We start from the raw sequence: 15,590 nt of genomic DNA on the forward strand, positions 1-15,590 counted from the left end.
AGTAAGTGTCCTTTGTCCTTCAAATGAAAGAACACTGCTGATTGTGGTCCTGAGCCGTTGCCCCTCCTGTGCTGGGGTATTCTCCTGTTTAATGGCTGTTTGGTTTCTCCAGTGTAGAGCTCCAAACACTTCTTTTTGCATTGGACCACATATACTATATTGCTCCTGTTGTGTTTTGGTGTTCGGTCTTTTCGGTGGAGAAGTCCCTGACTTAGTGTGTTTGTGGGTTTGAAATGGCCTCTAATGAGCCTGTTCAGGCCAGGGGGAAGTGAAACCAATGTGTATCAGGGATCTCCTACCAACTCTCCTCAGACTGAAGAAGCTACTTGGATGAGTAGCAAAATGGTTCAACCTAATAAGAAGTCCAGTTGCCATGAATCAACTTCCAGATAACCCCACCTGGGTGACTGAGAATCTTCACAGATATATTACCACAGACCATGTTTGGGACACCTTCAGGGGGGCCAAGTGTCAGTACAGATGACCCTTCAAACTTCTTGGTTTAGGGTTATGCTCCTAACTGGCCTTGGGCTCAAAGAGACTTGGATCTTGGTCGCTTCCCCACCTCACTTCTTGTTTATGCCTTCCTTGAAGATTCTTCTGGAAAATCTTTCCCTGTAGAGCACATTCACTGGCAGATCCCTAAGATCAGTGAGTAGAAAAGGTTTCTGATGCCACATGGACATTTCTGCTTATGTGGATTGCTGCCAGCTGTAAAGACTTCTGCCAGGTCATAACTCTCTCCAGATAGCACATCTTTAAGTTACAACTACACAGTAAGTCATTTTCTATATTTACCCACCCACATTGTATATATTTCCAGTAGACTGCATAGGCATTTCAAATCACTCACTTGATAGATGATAAACTTGGCTAGAAACAGAGGTCAAATACCATGTCCACACTCTTTAAATAAACTCTGAGATGTGGATAAGCACACCTTGTTCTATATCCTCATAAGTGTTTTTTTCCCCTTGTTTTTTTCTTTTTTAAGAGGAACTCTTTTTCATGCCTTCTTGTCTCAAAGGAATTCTCAGAAATGCTTACTTGAAGTGACTGGCTAATCAACACACTACATAAAGTTTTATGTAAGTATAAGTATTTAAATATATATATTAATGGCATTTGTTCAAGTCACTTTTCATCATCTTTTACTAATTCAGAACAATAATATTGACATTATCTGGACTGGCACATGGAGTGCAAAATATCCCTTGGGAAAGGCGCAGATTTCCTGTTCTGGCAAGGCCTGCAACATTAACTGAGCTGAAAGCCGAAAAGAAAAACTACTTAAAACGTTTTTCTTTCCAGCACCTGTGTGCTTGGCAACTGTTAGTGCTGGCGTACTCTATGATTCCCTTTAGTGAGCAATCATACTCAAAAAAATTTTTTTTTAAAAAAAGGAAGGGGAGTGAAAGAAAGCCCATTGAATGGCGCTGGTCATGAAGGAGAATATGATTTATTATGTCCATTTCTCATGAATTTCAGCAGAGAAGCCATACTACGAAGCATCCCTACGGATGTCTGCTGAGAAGTGAAATGAACCCCACAGAGTTCAGTGAGATTTCACTCCCCTTCCCAGAGGGAAGTATGTTCAAGATGGTAGTCACCGTGTCCAAAAATAAAAAGAGGATGTGGTGCCATAGCAAACAAAATGACTAGGAGACACCAAAGGTCGAGGGGGTAATGTGGATGTATTACATATGTGTGTGTTTAGTCGTTTAGTCGTGTCCGACTCTTCGTGACCCCATGGACCAGAGCACGCCAGGCCCTCCTGTCTTCTACTGCCTCCCGGAGTTGTGTCAGGTTCATGTTGGTTGCTTCGCAGACACTGTCCAGCCATCTCATCCTCGGTCGTCCCCTTCTCCTCTTGCCATCACACCTTCCTAACATCAAGGTTTTTTCCAAGGACTCTTTTCTTCTCATGAGATGGCCAAAGTACTGGAGCCTCAGCTTCAGGATCTGTCCTTCCAGTGAGCACTCAGGGTTGATTTCCTTTAGAACTGATAGGTTTGTTCTCCTTGCAGTCCAGGGGATTCTCAAGAGCCTCCTCCAGCACCACAATTCAAAGGCATCAATTCTTCGGCGGTCTGCTTTCTTTATGGTCCAGCTCTCACTTCCATACATCACGACAGGAAAAACCATAGCTTTGACTATTCGGACTTTTGTTGGCAAGGTGATGTCTCTGCTTTTCAAGATGCTGTCAAGATTTGTCATCGCTTTCCTCCCAAGAAGAAGGCATCTTTTAATTTCAGGGCTGCGGTCTCCATCTGCAGTGATCATGGAGCCCAGGAAGATAAAATTTGACACTGCCTCCATATCTTCCCCTTCTATTTCCCAGGAGGTGATGGGACCAGTGGCCATGATCTTAGTTTTTTTGATGTTGAGTTTCAGACCGTTTTTTGCACTCTCCTCTTTCACTCTCATTACAAGGTTCTTTAATTCCTCCTCACTTTCTGCCATCAGAGTGGTATCATCTGCATATCGGAGGTTGTTGATATTTCTTCCGGCAATCTTAATTCCGGCTTCGGTTTCTTCCAGTCCAGCCTTCCGCATGATGTATTCTGCATATAAATTAAATAAGCTGGGGAACAATATACAGCCTTGCCGTACTCCTTTCCCAATTTTGAACCACTCAGTTGTTCCATGACCAGTTCTAACTGTTGCTTCCTGTCCCACATATAGGTTTCTCAGGAGATGGATAAGGTGGTCAGGCACTCCCATTTCTTTAAGAACTTGCCATAGTTTGCTGTGGTCCACACAGTCAAAGGCTTTCGCATAGTCAATGAAGCAGAAGTAGATATTTTTCTGGAACTCTCTGGCTTTCTCCATAATCCAGCGCAAGTTAGCAATTTGGTCTCAAGTTCCTCTGCCTCTTCGGAATCCAGCTTGTACTTCTGGGAGTTCTCGGTCCACATACTGCTGAAGCCTACCTTGCAGGATTTTGAGCATAACCTTGCTAGCGTGTGAAATGAGTGCAATTGTACGGTAGTTGGAGCATTCTTTGGCACTGCCTTTCTTTGGGATTGGGATGTAGACTGATCTTTTCCAATCCTCTGGCCACTGTTGAGTTTTCCAAACTTGCTGGCATATTGAATGTAGCACGTTAACAGCATCATCTTTCAAGATTTTAAATAGTTCAACTGGAATGCCATCACCTCCACTGGCCTTGTTGTTAGCCAGGCTTTCTAAGGCCCACTTGACTTCGCTCTCCAGGATGTCTGGCTCAAGGTCAGCAACTACATTGTCTGGGTTGTACGGGATATCCAAATCTTTCTGATATAATTCCTCTGTGTATTCTTGCCACCTCTTCTTGACGTCTTCTGCTTCTGTTAGGTCCCTCCCATTTTTGTCTTTTATCATGTTCATCTTTGCGCAAAATGTTCCTCTAATATCTCCAATTTTCCTGAAGAGATCTCTGGTCTTTCCTTTTCTGTTATCTTCCGCTATTTCTTTGCATTCTTCATTTAAGAAGGCCCTCTTGTCTCTCCTTGCTATTCTTTGGAAGTCTGCATTCAATTTTCTGTAACTTTCTCTATCTCCCTTGCATTTTGCTTCCCTTCTCCTCTCTGCTATTTCTAAGGCCTCGTTGGACAGCCACTTTGCTTTCTTGCATTTCCTTTTCTTTGGGATGGTTTTCGTTGCTGCCTCCTGGACAATGTTACGAGCCTCTATCCAAAGTTCTTCAGGCACTCTCTCCACCAAATCTAGTTCCTTAAATCTGTTCTTTACTTCCACTGTGTATTCATAAGGGATTTGGTTTAGATTATACCTGAGTGGCCCAGTGGTTTTTCCTACTCTCTTCAGTCTAAGCTTGAATTTTGCTATGAGAAGCTGATGATCAGAACCGCAGTCAGCTCCAGGTCTTGTTTTTGCTGACTGTATAGAGTCAGCAATACTGTATATTACATACTGTATATTACATATACAGTATGTTATATATATGTGCAATGACATATATATTATATATGTAATATATTACAAATATTTAAAGATTGAAGAGTTACTGATATTGGGGCAAGGGCCAGGGGAGCTATTTGCCCCAGCAGGGAAGTTGTTAAGCTTGTCATTGGTAAACCAAGGGATGAAAGCAAATATCTGTATCCTTCCCCCATACACACTTTTATTCTGTTAAAATTGTGGTTTTCTGTATGAGAATGACTGATCTGGATTTAAGTTCATAGATCTGTGTCTCATTAATTTAATTACATGTTGTCAAGTCAGTTCTGGCTTACAATTTTTATTTATTTATGAAATTTATACCCCACCCATGTAGACCGAAGTCTACTCTGGGCGGCTAACAATTAAAAATGGAATAAAAATAATATAATAAAATAAAAAAATAACAATAGTAACATAGTTCAAGATGGGGAAAAGGAAAAAAATCAAGTGATGACAGGAGGGAAAGCCTGCCTAAACAGCCAGGTCTTAAGTCTGCTCTTAAAAACACCCAGTGAGGGAGCCAGACAGATATCTGTGGGCAGACTGTTCCAAAGGTGAGGGGCCACTGCCGAGAAGGCCCGACAATGACCCTTTCCAGAGTTTTCTACATACAGAGTACTCCGAAGTGCCTTACTATTCCCTTCCCCTGGGAGTGCCCTGAGACTGTGTAGCTTGCCCAAGCCTACACAGGTCACCTCTTTTCCTGTTATGCACAGAGGGAATCAAATTCCAAAGTGCAGCCCACTACCTAACCTAACTGACTGAGCTACCCAGTCTTCTCATATCTGTCCCTGTCATGTGTGACTTTGCCCTCTATTTTTTCCTCATACTGGAATAAGTATAGAATACCACAATCTTGTTGAAGTTTAGGGATCAAACTAGATGGCACACTTAGCACATCATTTAAAATGGAATATAAAAGTCATACAGTATCTTTATCCTAACAGGAGCTTTCCTCTTTGCCCATGCTGCAAATTAGCTTGTTCTTATTTTGTGATTGATCACAACATGAAAACACAGACTTAATTTGCAAATCTGATTAATAGGGCATGGAGCTTTGAAGGAGTTGCATACCAGAGGGACAACATTGTATTAGCAGGAAATATGAAGTTCCTGTAATATGTGACATGACCCTGACCATTTGTAATGTATAAAATAAAAGGTAAAGGTGTAATGTTGAGGTTGATTCAACCTGAGATCTTAATTCTGCATTAACTTTATCTTACTAAAGGAATGTCATAACATTTTCTAGGCAATGTTGTCTTTCGTTTGAAATCTACCCGTGCTTTCCTTGCCATTTCTTCCATGTTTTTCTTACCATGGGGGAAAAATCCATTAAGAAGCTGAAATAGTTGTGCAAAGTCTTTCAGTTTTCAGCCACAGTTCTCTGGCCATTGACAGGACCTTATACTGATGGCTCTTGTTTTGTTGTCTTTAGATGGTTTAAATTGGTTTTAAACAATTTCAGTGTTTATAAATTGCATACTTTATTTATTACTGCTTTGGTATTGCAGTGCATTCTGCTCCAGAACTCTTTTCTCCCATCAACTCCCACCCCAAATATCTACTCTAAGCCACCCAAGTCTCATAAGGGAGAAAGATAGGGTGTAAATAAATTACATAATCAAATAAATACACACGGATTTCCACCTGGATCTGAATTTCAACTCATCGCTGCCTTAGTGGTTGAGTTCTGTGATATCCACCCTAATAAAGATGGAACGGGCAAAAACCAACAACAAGAAAATAAATGGAAGTTTCCAATGGCAAAAGCAGATCAATATCGTTAATTTCCTACATTTTATTGAAGCTTAACAAGGAATCACAGATTGTAAAGTATTGTAAAGAACAAAAGAACAGACGAGCCGTAACATTTTCCTACGGCGCAATATATCAAGCAGTTAGTCCAAAACAAAACAAGCAGCCACATTAACAGGTTTTTGGCAAGCTCAGTGGAGACACATGCTAATGCAAAACTGGACCAGAGTCATGGAAAGCTGCTAATACAAAACGACTTTGATGCCATGTTATTTCTGGAATTTCTCCGTCAGCCGTGTGGGCTCATAGTCAGCAATGTTTGTGACCACAGCAGAACAACGGATTCGGTTTGGCACCGGTTCCAACCAGAAGTCTGCTCTCAGGCATTTTCTGTTCAGCATTTCTTTTACCTTATAAATTTTGGGACCCTTCAGTTTGGCCCCCTGTAGCACCTACCTTACTCCCTCCTATTCCCCCCCAATGCCATTTTGACACAATTAGGCTATTATCTACATGTGTTCCAAATCTAGCTATTTTGTGCTTAGCTGCAAATTCAGGACCATCTGGAAAAGAGGCACAATATGTTGGAGGGGCTTCGGGTGCCAGGATTGCTACTTTTGTTCAGATTGCAGGGCTCCACATTCTCTCAGGTGGCAATTGCTGCAAGCTGTGCCATGGTTCTGTACACTCTAGAGATCACGGGCAAGAAACGCCACTAAATGCCAAAGATACCTTTCACGGCCCAAAAGGTGTTTTTGCACTGCAATGAAAGCTTTCAAACGCTCTCCCAGGAATTTTCAGGAACTTGCCTGACGAGGACAATGTTGAGCTCAAAAGCATGTTGCACACTTTTTTTTTTTTTGGGCCTAATAAAGACATGACCCAGTATGGATTTTGGAATTTAGTTTATGACTAAACAGCTATTACACCAATCTTAACTCAAAGATGTAAAGGCTATAGAGGGCAGGCGATGGGCAAAGCCTTTTCTGCTGGGAGAAATTCTCTTATGGGAGCAAAAAAAAAAAGCCTTGGACTGGCAGAAACCCCTTCTGCTTGCTGATCCCGGAGAACCACTCGAAGAAGACTCTGCCTGCAGAAGTGCTCTGCTGCCTAAAATCTGCTGGCAGAAGAGCCAGAAAGAGGTGAAGAAGGGGGGCAAGAGACAGAGGAGACAATCCATACCTCCAGCCAGAGATATAATTACTATACTCATACAAGGTTACGCCAAGGTAACAATAGTCCTAAGTAATTCCTATCATCTCTAGGCTGGGGGGAGGGGGACTAGATTCAGCACAGTTTCAGCTGGCCTAGTGTTGGCTCAGCCTTCCCTTGGAAGTCTTGACTAGTTAAGGCTGCAGTTTAACACAGTTTGGAAGAGCTTTGGATGTGGTGTAATCTTACTTCTTCATTGCACTGTCCTTTTGTTCGAGAGCCTGAAGGAAGCCATTTTCCAGATTCACCAAGCCAATATTAGGCAGTCTGGAAGTCAGAAGACAGGGAAGGGAGTTGCTGCAGTCCCTGAAAAAACAGCTTTTTTTCAAGCTCTGCATTTCCAGCTAGTGTTGAAGAAGTTACTCTTAACCTGCCTAAGAAAAAATCCCAGATTTCTGATGAATCCTTTCTTCATCAGTTAACTACTTCTCACCCAAATACAAGCCAATCATCAGGACTATTTTCAATAAGCCTGAATGGTAATGAGTGCAAGAGGGCATCCTGTAGACAATCTTGACTGCTACAACTGGTGTTGTCAACATTCTGACTGAAGAAACTCTTTAGCCTCTCAGGTAAAAGATCAAAAACTCTACGAAAATGTTGTGTGCATGTTTAAAAAAACAACACAAAAAACAGCTAATTTTAAATATGGTGCTGGAGGACGTCTTACAGATACCAGAGACAGACAAAAAGTCAGAAATAAGGGTGTTCAATCAAGTCAAGATTGAACCTCCCCAGATTAAAAATGTGTTAATTGAGACTATCCTATCATGCTCATATAATGAGAATACAGAACTGACCAGAAAAGACAATATTGCTGGGAAAAGTGTTTCTTGGTGGTGGGGGGAGTATGAAGGCATGAAGTCTTAAGATGAAACAGAATGTCTCAGTAAAGGAAGCCGCAGTTGTTAGTTTGTAACACCTGAGCAGAATTTACTGGAAAAGATAAATTTTCTTGGAAGTGGGGGCAGTAGGAAGAGAGAACAAGCACACATGGGATGTTGGTGGTTAGCAAGATCTGAGCAGAGCTGTTAATGATATAACATTTTGAAGTTCATTAACTCATGTTGTCACCACCGCACATTGGATGGCACATAACATCTTTGAAAGTTTTTTTCTTAATTACCAAACAATTGCACAGTGACAAGGCAGGTGGAATGATTGAAACTATGATAAGATATAGGCACCAAAGCTCTCCTAACATCAAGTAAGACCATCTCCAGCCAAAAATCAAACATGCAAGCAAAACAAACAAACAAACAAACAAACAAACAAAAAACAGGAATGCGCTTCTGAACAAATGAGCTTCTGAAATTATTTTCTATTTTTAAAAATATATTTTAAGATATTTTTACAACCAGACACCAAGTCCATTTGTAATGCCTATTCAGCCAGGAAGCAGTTAAAAACCTCTCCTCCTGAGAGTCAGCTAATTGGCTCCTGACTGGCAGTGTCAAAAATTCTGATTGCCTAAAGCATATCTACCCTTTGGAGACTTGTGTTGGGAGCTTGGTTTCAGAAATCTTTACTGAAAGCACTCAGGGCCGGAACAAACACAACTGTTCTGTGCTTTTGTAATGCAGAAATACTTTGAATATGCCTTACAAAATTGTATGCTAATTCCCTGGGGACACTGGGCAAAATGTCCCTTTCTGGAGGATTGTCACTTCATTACTTTCTTTAAAGCAAGCTCACATTTTTTAAAAAATTTCAGAGAAAACCTGCCTTTAGACTTTGTCTCCATGACCTTTCATTGCTCTACAGTCTTCTGCACATAAAACATTGTATCTTCTTTGGAACACTCTTACTGATAGACCTGTGTAATAAAGATAATTTTTTCCTTTTGAAATGCCTTTTTTTGAGGATCAATATTTCAGCATCTGCAGTCTGGATTCCTTCCAAATAAAAAAGTATGTGGGACCAACCATTCTCTTTCAAGATAAGCAAGATGGGTCTTTCTAATTTATTTGATCTGTTTTAAATATGGGAATGGTTGCTTGTTTCTGCATGGGTGGTAGAGTTTTACTTTTTAAAAAAATCATAACATGAAAACCCTTTGCCCAAACTCCCACAAATTTGGCCCAGAGTAAGAGCAGGCTGTCTGCTACCTCTGGGCCAACTGTAGTGCTGATTCAAAGTGCACTTCAAAAGTTACAATTTTTTGTTTGTACTGCCCCATTTTTAGAATTTCCTTGTAAAATGTTGATTTATTCTGATGCATAACATCACTGCATTCTCATGCAATGATAATAATTGCCTTTCATAGCCAAAGAATCTCTGTATGCACTCCATTGTTGGAGGTGGGAGTAGAGGCAGAACTCTGATAATTAGATTTCACCTTTCCATCTGTTAGGCAGCTAAAAATTCTCAATACGTGAAATAAAATCTTTTGGTTTTGGACTACAATAGTGAATTTTCATCATCACTGCTAAATATTAGAAGGAGGATATTCATTTTTATGTATATTTAGATTCCACCCTCACTCTTTTTCAATGGCTGTGAAAGTAAGCTGTACTCATACCTTCAGGGTGCACTACTGTGTTATTCTTGATCTTTGACTGATTCCCTGAAAGGGAATATGCAATGTAAAATGTCATTTTTCACTCTGTTGTTATGAAATACAATGTTGGGGTTGTCACAGTGTTTGCTATTGCGTATTCTGCACACTGCCTTTTTGCAAAGCTTGGTTATTCTTATTATTTGTTTCAAACTACAGTAACCTAGAATTGGAGAAACAACTCAAGATGCACAAAAGCAAAACAATCCACTAACACTGAACATAAGATAACTGTTGATTTGTTTCATTCCACAACTGCATGTACAGAATACTGGAGATCTTGCGATATGATCAGAATCTGTATAATGAATGTTTTCCTTTCACAGGTTTTCAACAAACAAAACCTAGCTCTGACTCCAAGCATGCACAGCCATATTACAATGTCATATTGTTCTCAATATTTCTTTTGTGTGCATTTGAATGTGTGGGCCTTATAAGATGCAGAATTCTATTAGGGGATGCAAGGCATAACAGCTGCACAAGCACAATGCATTGTGCAATCTTCAGCTTGCAGTTACACAAGCTGGAAATCAATGTTCATGCAAACACACACATACATATACACAAGAAAGATGTAGAAGGTTTTTGTGATGGTAGCAAGTCTAGCCACCCCCCCCTTTATAGTCACCCTACCACACTGCTCTTATTTCTTCCTGGTTGGGTGAGCCCAGGTAAAAGTCAGTGATGATGCAGATATGGAGCCTGGCAAAGACTGTATTACTTCCAGACACTCAGTTCTGATGGTGGCTGCAGGGAGTTCAAAACGATATCTACAGGGCTAGACACTGAGAAACACATTGCCTTCTTCCAAGGAGAGATCTACCGCCACACCCACTTACAAACACGAACATCCCAGTAGCTTGGTCCCAGTAGCTTAGTACCACAAAATCTCTCAGCAAAAAATCCAGACTGCTTGAAAAGATTTTTGAATTTTACTAAAGAGAATAAAAGTTCCAAAATGTTACAGAAGGGAAAAATATACTTGCAGCAAGATACAGAAACAGTCTCAGGCAAGTTGAGAGCAACACACTAGAAAACAACTAAGGCTGAGCTAGACTAATTAATAGGCATATCTCAGCAGAGTAGCAGCACAGTCCTGGGATATGCACAGAATGTACATTCTTTTCAAGTACAGCATCATAGGACAGCAAACAGACAAACTCCCCTCCTTCTCAGTCATACTGATACCTTCCTGGGCATAGAGAAACAGTGAATGAGCAATGTATTTTCTCCTGAGAGGCAGGCCAGGCTATCTAACTGGGTTTCTTAATCCCTTCTATACAATAAATGAGCTATTACATTCCTGTTGCAAACAACATCTTAATCCTCGTTCATGTTTCACCAAAACAAAAGCATAATTTCATTCTCTTCGTTTACCACACCCAAAATTTGCATGGGTCTAGGGAAGAAAGCAGACTGGCTTTTCAAGTCAAGATTTAAAGTGGTAGGGTTAGATACCTTTTAGTGTTGCTTTGATATGTCCCCTGATTAAAAAAAATAGGCATTGAGGGCTCCATTCTTTGAAGTGTTCTTTAACAGAAGGCCAACTGAAGGTGTGAATTGTCCTTGAGTAACTGATGCTGGCCTGTGTCTTCTACACCATCTAGCAAAAAAACCACACCTTCGCTGGGTGTTTTTAAGAGCCATTTAAAGACTTGGCTCTTTGGGCAGGCCTTCCCTTCTGTCAATCCTTGAATTCTGTCTTTTGTTCTATCATTCCTCATCTTGAACACACCATATTATTGATTTAATTGTTTAATGATTATGTTGTTTTATTGTATTTTATAATATTTTATGACATTTGTAAGCTGCCCCGAGTGTCTAGGGGGGCGGGGTAAAAAAAATCTAATAAATAAATAAATAATAAATAAATAACTAGCTAGGCACTCACAAAGAAGCGCCCAAACTTCCAGTAAATGAATTCCATGTTCTATGCTCTGCACTTCCTCGGTTTCTACACAGTTTTGTAGAGCTGTTTGCATGAAACGGAAACAGATAACAGAAGGCTTTGCCTAGAATTGGAGCTCTGGTTTACAGCCAGGAAAGAAGTTACATAGAAGAGGAGCTCTGGTATCTAGATTGTATGAAATATGAGATCTTGCCTGTAGACTAAATACGTTTTGCATGGAACAAGAACTTTGGTACCTCATGTAACATGAGCCCTAGTTTGGAGACCAGGATCCTACTGGGTGGAGCAGAACCCATGGTTTAATGCCAAGAAAGTTGTTACACATGCAGAACTGAGCTATGCTTTGCATGCCTTTTTGGAAAATGTCAAAACTGGTAAAATTTAGTATAAATGAATATTCAGAATTAAGTCTTATTGAATTTCATGAGGCTTACTTCCTAGCCACTGGGTAAAGGATTGTAGTCTTAGTATTCCTCCAATAAAGTTATTCTATAAAGGTTTTCTACAACAACAAAAAAACCCCGAACAAACCTATTCAGCAGCAGTGTTAAGATAAACAGCAAACATTGGATTACTGCATATCCTAAATCCTACCATATGGGAATAATGGGAAACTTGTATCCTTCTACGGTTGTTTGACTCCAGTTCCCATGACCTCAACAGTAAGGGTAGTGATTGGGGATTATGGGATTAGGAGTCATAACAACATTTTGAAGGTCACTGGTTCCCTATGTTGGTGTTGTGTGCCCTCCAGTTGATTCCAACATGGCAACCCTTTTCAGAGTTTTCAAGGTAGAGAATACACAGAAGTGGTCTATCATTCCCTTCTTCTGGGGGCATCCCAGGGCAGCTTGCCCAAGGCCATACATGCTGGCTCTGCACATAGGAGACGTAATGGGGAATCAAACTTCCTACTTCTGGCTCTGTAGCCAGATACATAAACCACTGAGCTATCCAGCCATTATAAGAACAACCGTGTGATGGCTGTACAGGCAACAGGAAGGTCCCATGAGCAGTGAAATTTGCATGTCTATTTGAAGAATGCAGGAGGCATTTTTTTTCTGATGAGAAACAAATTAAGTAATGAGAATTCCTGTTGCTAACCACTGGAAATGGTTTAAAGTGTTATGCTCTTATGTTGTAGCGATAGAAGAGGTTGTTCTGAAATTAAAAACCACGAGGGGACAAGAACAAAGGGAAGAAGCATAGCTGAATGTGATGATCTGTTCATTCCTTCCCTCCTTTTTTTCATCCACTTTCAGTATCCAATGATTAAAAGATAGGGAGCACAATTTCAAAGTCTGAACACCAAGTTCTCTGGAAAGTCAATATATTTTCTTGCTGCAGGCAGTTCCAGGGAAAGGCATGTGGAAAGGAAATGAGAAACAGCTGAGCGGCTGACTATGAAAGCTCCAGTCTTTTTCTCTGTTAACCTGCCCTGAATTCTAAAGGTAAACATTGCTCTCTCTAGAAGAGAAAATTTGACTTCAGCAGCCAGCAGTGAATCACAATATAGTGGTGGTCTGTGACAGATTTGGTTAGGGTTTACAATTATTTTAACAAAAGGACAGAAATATGTATATTTATATTGTTTCTATTGGTGCAGATAATGGACTTTCATTTCCTTTATGAGGAAAGTCAATTGAGCATGACACTAATATATTGTTCCAAGGAAAGTTAACTCAACTAAACTGTGACTCAGTAAGAAATTTAAAAAGAGAAGCAATTTCTGTTATCAGTTTTAATGAATGCCATTAAGTGCAAACCAAAAAGAAAGAGATTTTAAAAAAAAGATTGTAAAGAAAACATCCTTTCCTATTCCTCTAAATTATCATGACACCACACTCTGTAGCTATAAAGTTAATTTCCTCAATAATTACATTCTGTTTAAGGATGTGAGTGCTTAAAAGACTGAGAAATGGACAACTGGAGCTTCCTCAACTGTTGTTGAAAACTAAAGGAATGCTACCATTTCCTCCTTCCTGCCCATTAAAAATAATGCATCAAAAGCTTTATATGCCACGTATATCAGATTCAGCCAAATACTGATGGGCACCATTTGGCTTTGGAAATGAAATTCATCCCACTGAAGGTCATTCTGAAATGATCCAGTTTTTCTTCTACAATTTTGTTACTGTTTCCATCTGAAATCAGGGAGAAAGTAGTGTCTGATCTAAGGAAAGGTTTTTTAAAAATCAGTTTAAATTGTCCTTCTTAATGTATACAATCTTATTTATAGTATGCACATATTCATAATAATTTGAGGTTTCTCTGAGTATAAAACAGACACTAAACATCTGCAGGAAAAATTTAAGGAGAATTTGTATGTGTATGTGTGTTCATTTGTTTTTTAATTCATTTATGTGAGGTATTTATATCCTCTTCTTTGAAACATGACTCTTGGTGGATAACAAAGCAACAAGAGTAATTAGCAGCAGTAATGAAGTTAACAAATATATGCAGGAACAACAACAGAATAAATGATGGATCAAAAACTAATAAGGAGCTGGTAAAAAGGCAGTAAACCAGCAGGCCAAAAGCGAGGAGCAGAATGTTGTGTAAATTATGAAATTAAAAATATTTTCCATGATAGAATTATTTATTCCGCTTGAGGTAAGAAGGCTGTCAACTTGTCTATCATTTAAAGCTGGGTGTGCTTGGCTTTCGACTGACAGTCTGACATGAAGCAACAACAGCACTGGTGCAATTTTTGAATTAGAATAACTATCACCAGATGGGTTGAGAGTTATGTTATAAAGACAATGGAAGTTGTCTGCTTAACTGGACAGGAGAATCAAAAAGGTGAGAGGTCAAAGGTCAGGCAGGGAGAAATCTAGGAATAAACATTTATCTCCAACAATTTGCAGCAACTGAAAAAACTGAAGTTGTATTTAATATAAGAGTTTGCATAGTTGATTTTTTTTTCAAATGCAATCCACCAAATCTTTGCACAAATAAAACTAGTTAATCTTTACATTGTCACAATGCTCTTTGCCCATTTTGCCCAAAACAGACCAACACAACTATTCTTTTTGGAATCACTATTCACTGATTCCTCCTTATAACTCAATGAACAGGCTGGCTTCTAATTTAGACCTACATTGGAACTAATGCTAGTACAATCAGGTGTCTACTTTCACTTCAGAGGGTTCTGCTTCTAATTACAGGGTAATGGTATTGTCTCGTAGAGAGAAGGGTTTTTTTGATTTCTTGAACAACCAATCCAATAATTCTCTATCCTGGGAATTTTACCCGGCAGACATTTTTCACATACCTAAACGTGACTCACCTGGGGGATAAAAAAGCTTCTTCTGGAAAGATTTGAGGCCCAGCTCTGCCCAGCTTCCTGTTAAAAAATAATATTCATAGCTAGAACTGGGACAGGAACAGAAAGTTGGGGTGGAACTAGGTGAAGGTCCACCACACAAGCTATGAGTTGAGACCTTTTATAGAATCATAGAATTATAAAGCTGGAAGGGGCATATAAGGCCATCAAGTCCAAGGCCTGATCAGTGCAGGAACACACACCAAATGATATCTGCCAGTTGGTTGTTTAAATTTCTCTTGAATGCCTCCAATGTTGGAGTAGATGAGTCACATTCTGGTATAAGACTGTCATGTACAACTCCCAGAATTGAAAATTATGGAATTTGTAGCCTAAGAAATGTAAAAAAACACATCACTATTGTCATATTTCCACCTGAGGAAATGGGACTTCTTCACCATTTTTATATTTATAAAAAAAATGGAAGTTAGGGACAGTTTCCCCCAAAATAGACTAAATATCTGATTAATAACTTTAATTCTTTATTCTTGTGGATATATGAAAGCCACTAGGATTTTAAAAACTGTAGAAAGAATAATTGATTCCCCCCCCCTCACAAATGGCTAGGAAAGTAACAAAGTGGGCAAGATATACTAGCATAGTCTAATAGAATGAACAGAATAGCTAAGAAGTGAGAGAAGAGAAAGCCCAAATGTTCCATGTTTATAAAAGGATTATGTTGAGAAGAAAATAAAATTGCTTATTGAGATATAAAATTATATCTAATTATCTTCTAGAAAACCTTAAAGCATTTGTGATAGGGGCCAGGTTCAATGGCATTCTCCCACTCTGACATAATACTGATTCACTGTTTTGAGATTAGTGAGTGCAAATCCTTTTAGAAAATTCAGACACTTAATATCATACTAAAATTGTGACTTTCTATA

The 15,590-nt window shown here is 39.5% G+C and overlaps 1 long non-coding RNA gene across 2 annotated transcripts in view; it reads left to right on the forward strand.

Moving 5' to 3' along the window:
* The first annotated feature begins 3,963 nt into the window (after nucleotides 1–3,963).
* Nucleotides 3,964–15,590, forward strand: part of LOC140704207 (uncharacterized) — a 33,568-nt gene continuing 21,941 nt past the window's right edge. For both annotated transcript variants that reach the window (XR_013542111.1, XR_013542110.1), the window contains exon 1: nucleotides 3,964–12,829. This is a non-coding gene — a long non-coding RNA (uncharacterized LOC140704207). The remainder of the gene's footprint in view (nucleotides 12,830–15,590) is intronic.

Source organism: Pogona vitticeps, chromosome 2, assembly GCF_051106095.1.
Source record: "Pogona vitticeps strain Pit_001003342236 chromosome 2, PviZW2.1, whole genome shotgun sequence".
NCBI lineage: Eukaryota > Metazoa > Chordata > Lepidosauria > Squamata > Agamidae > Pogona > Pogona vitticeps.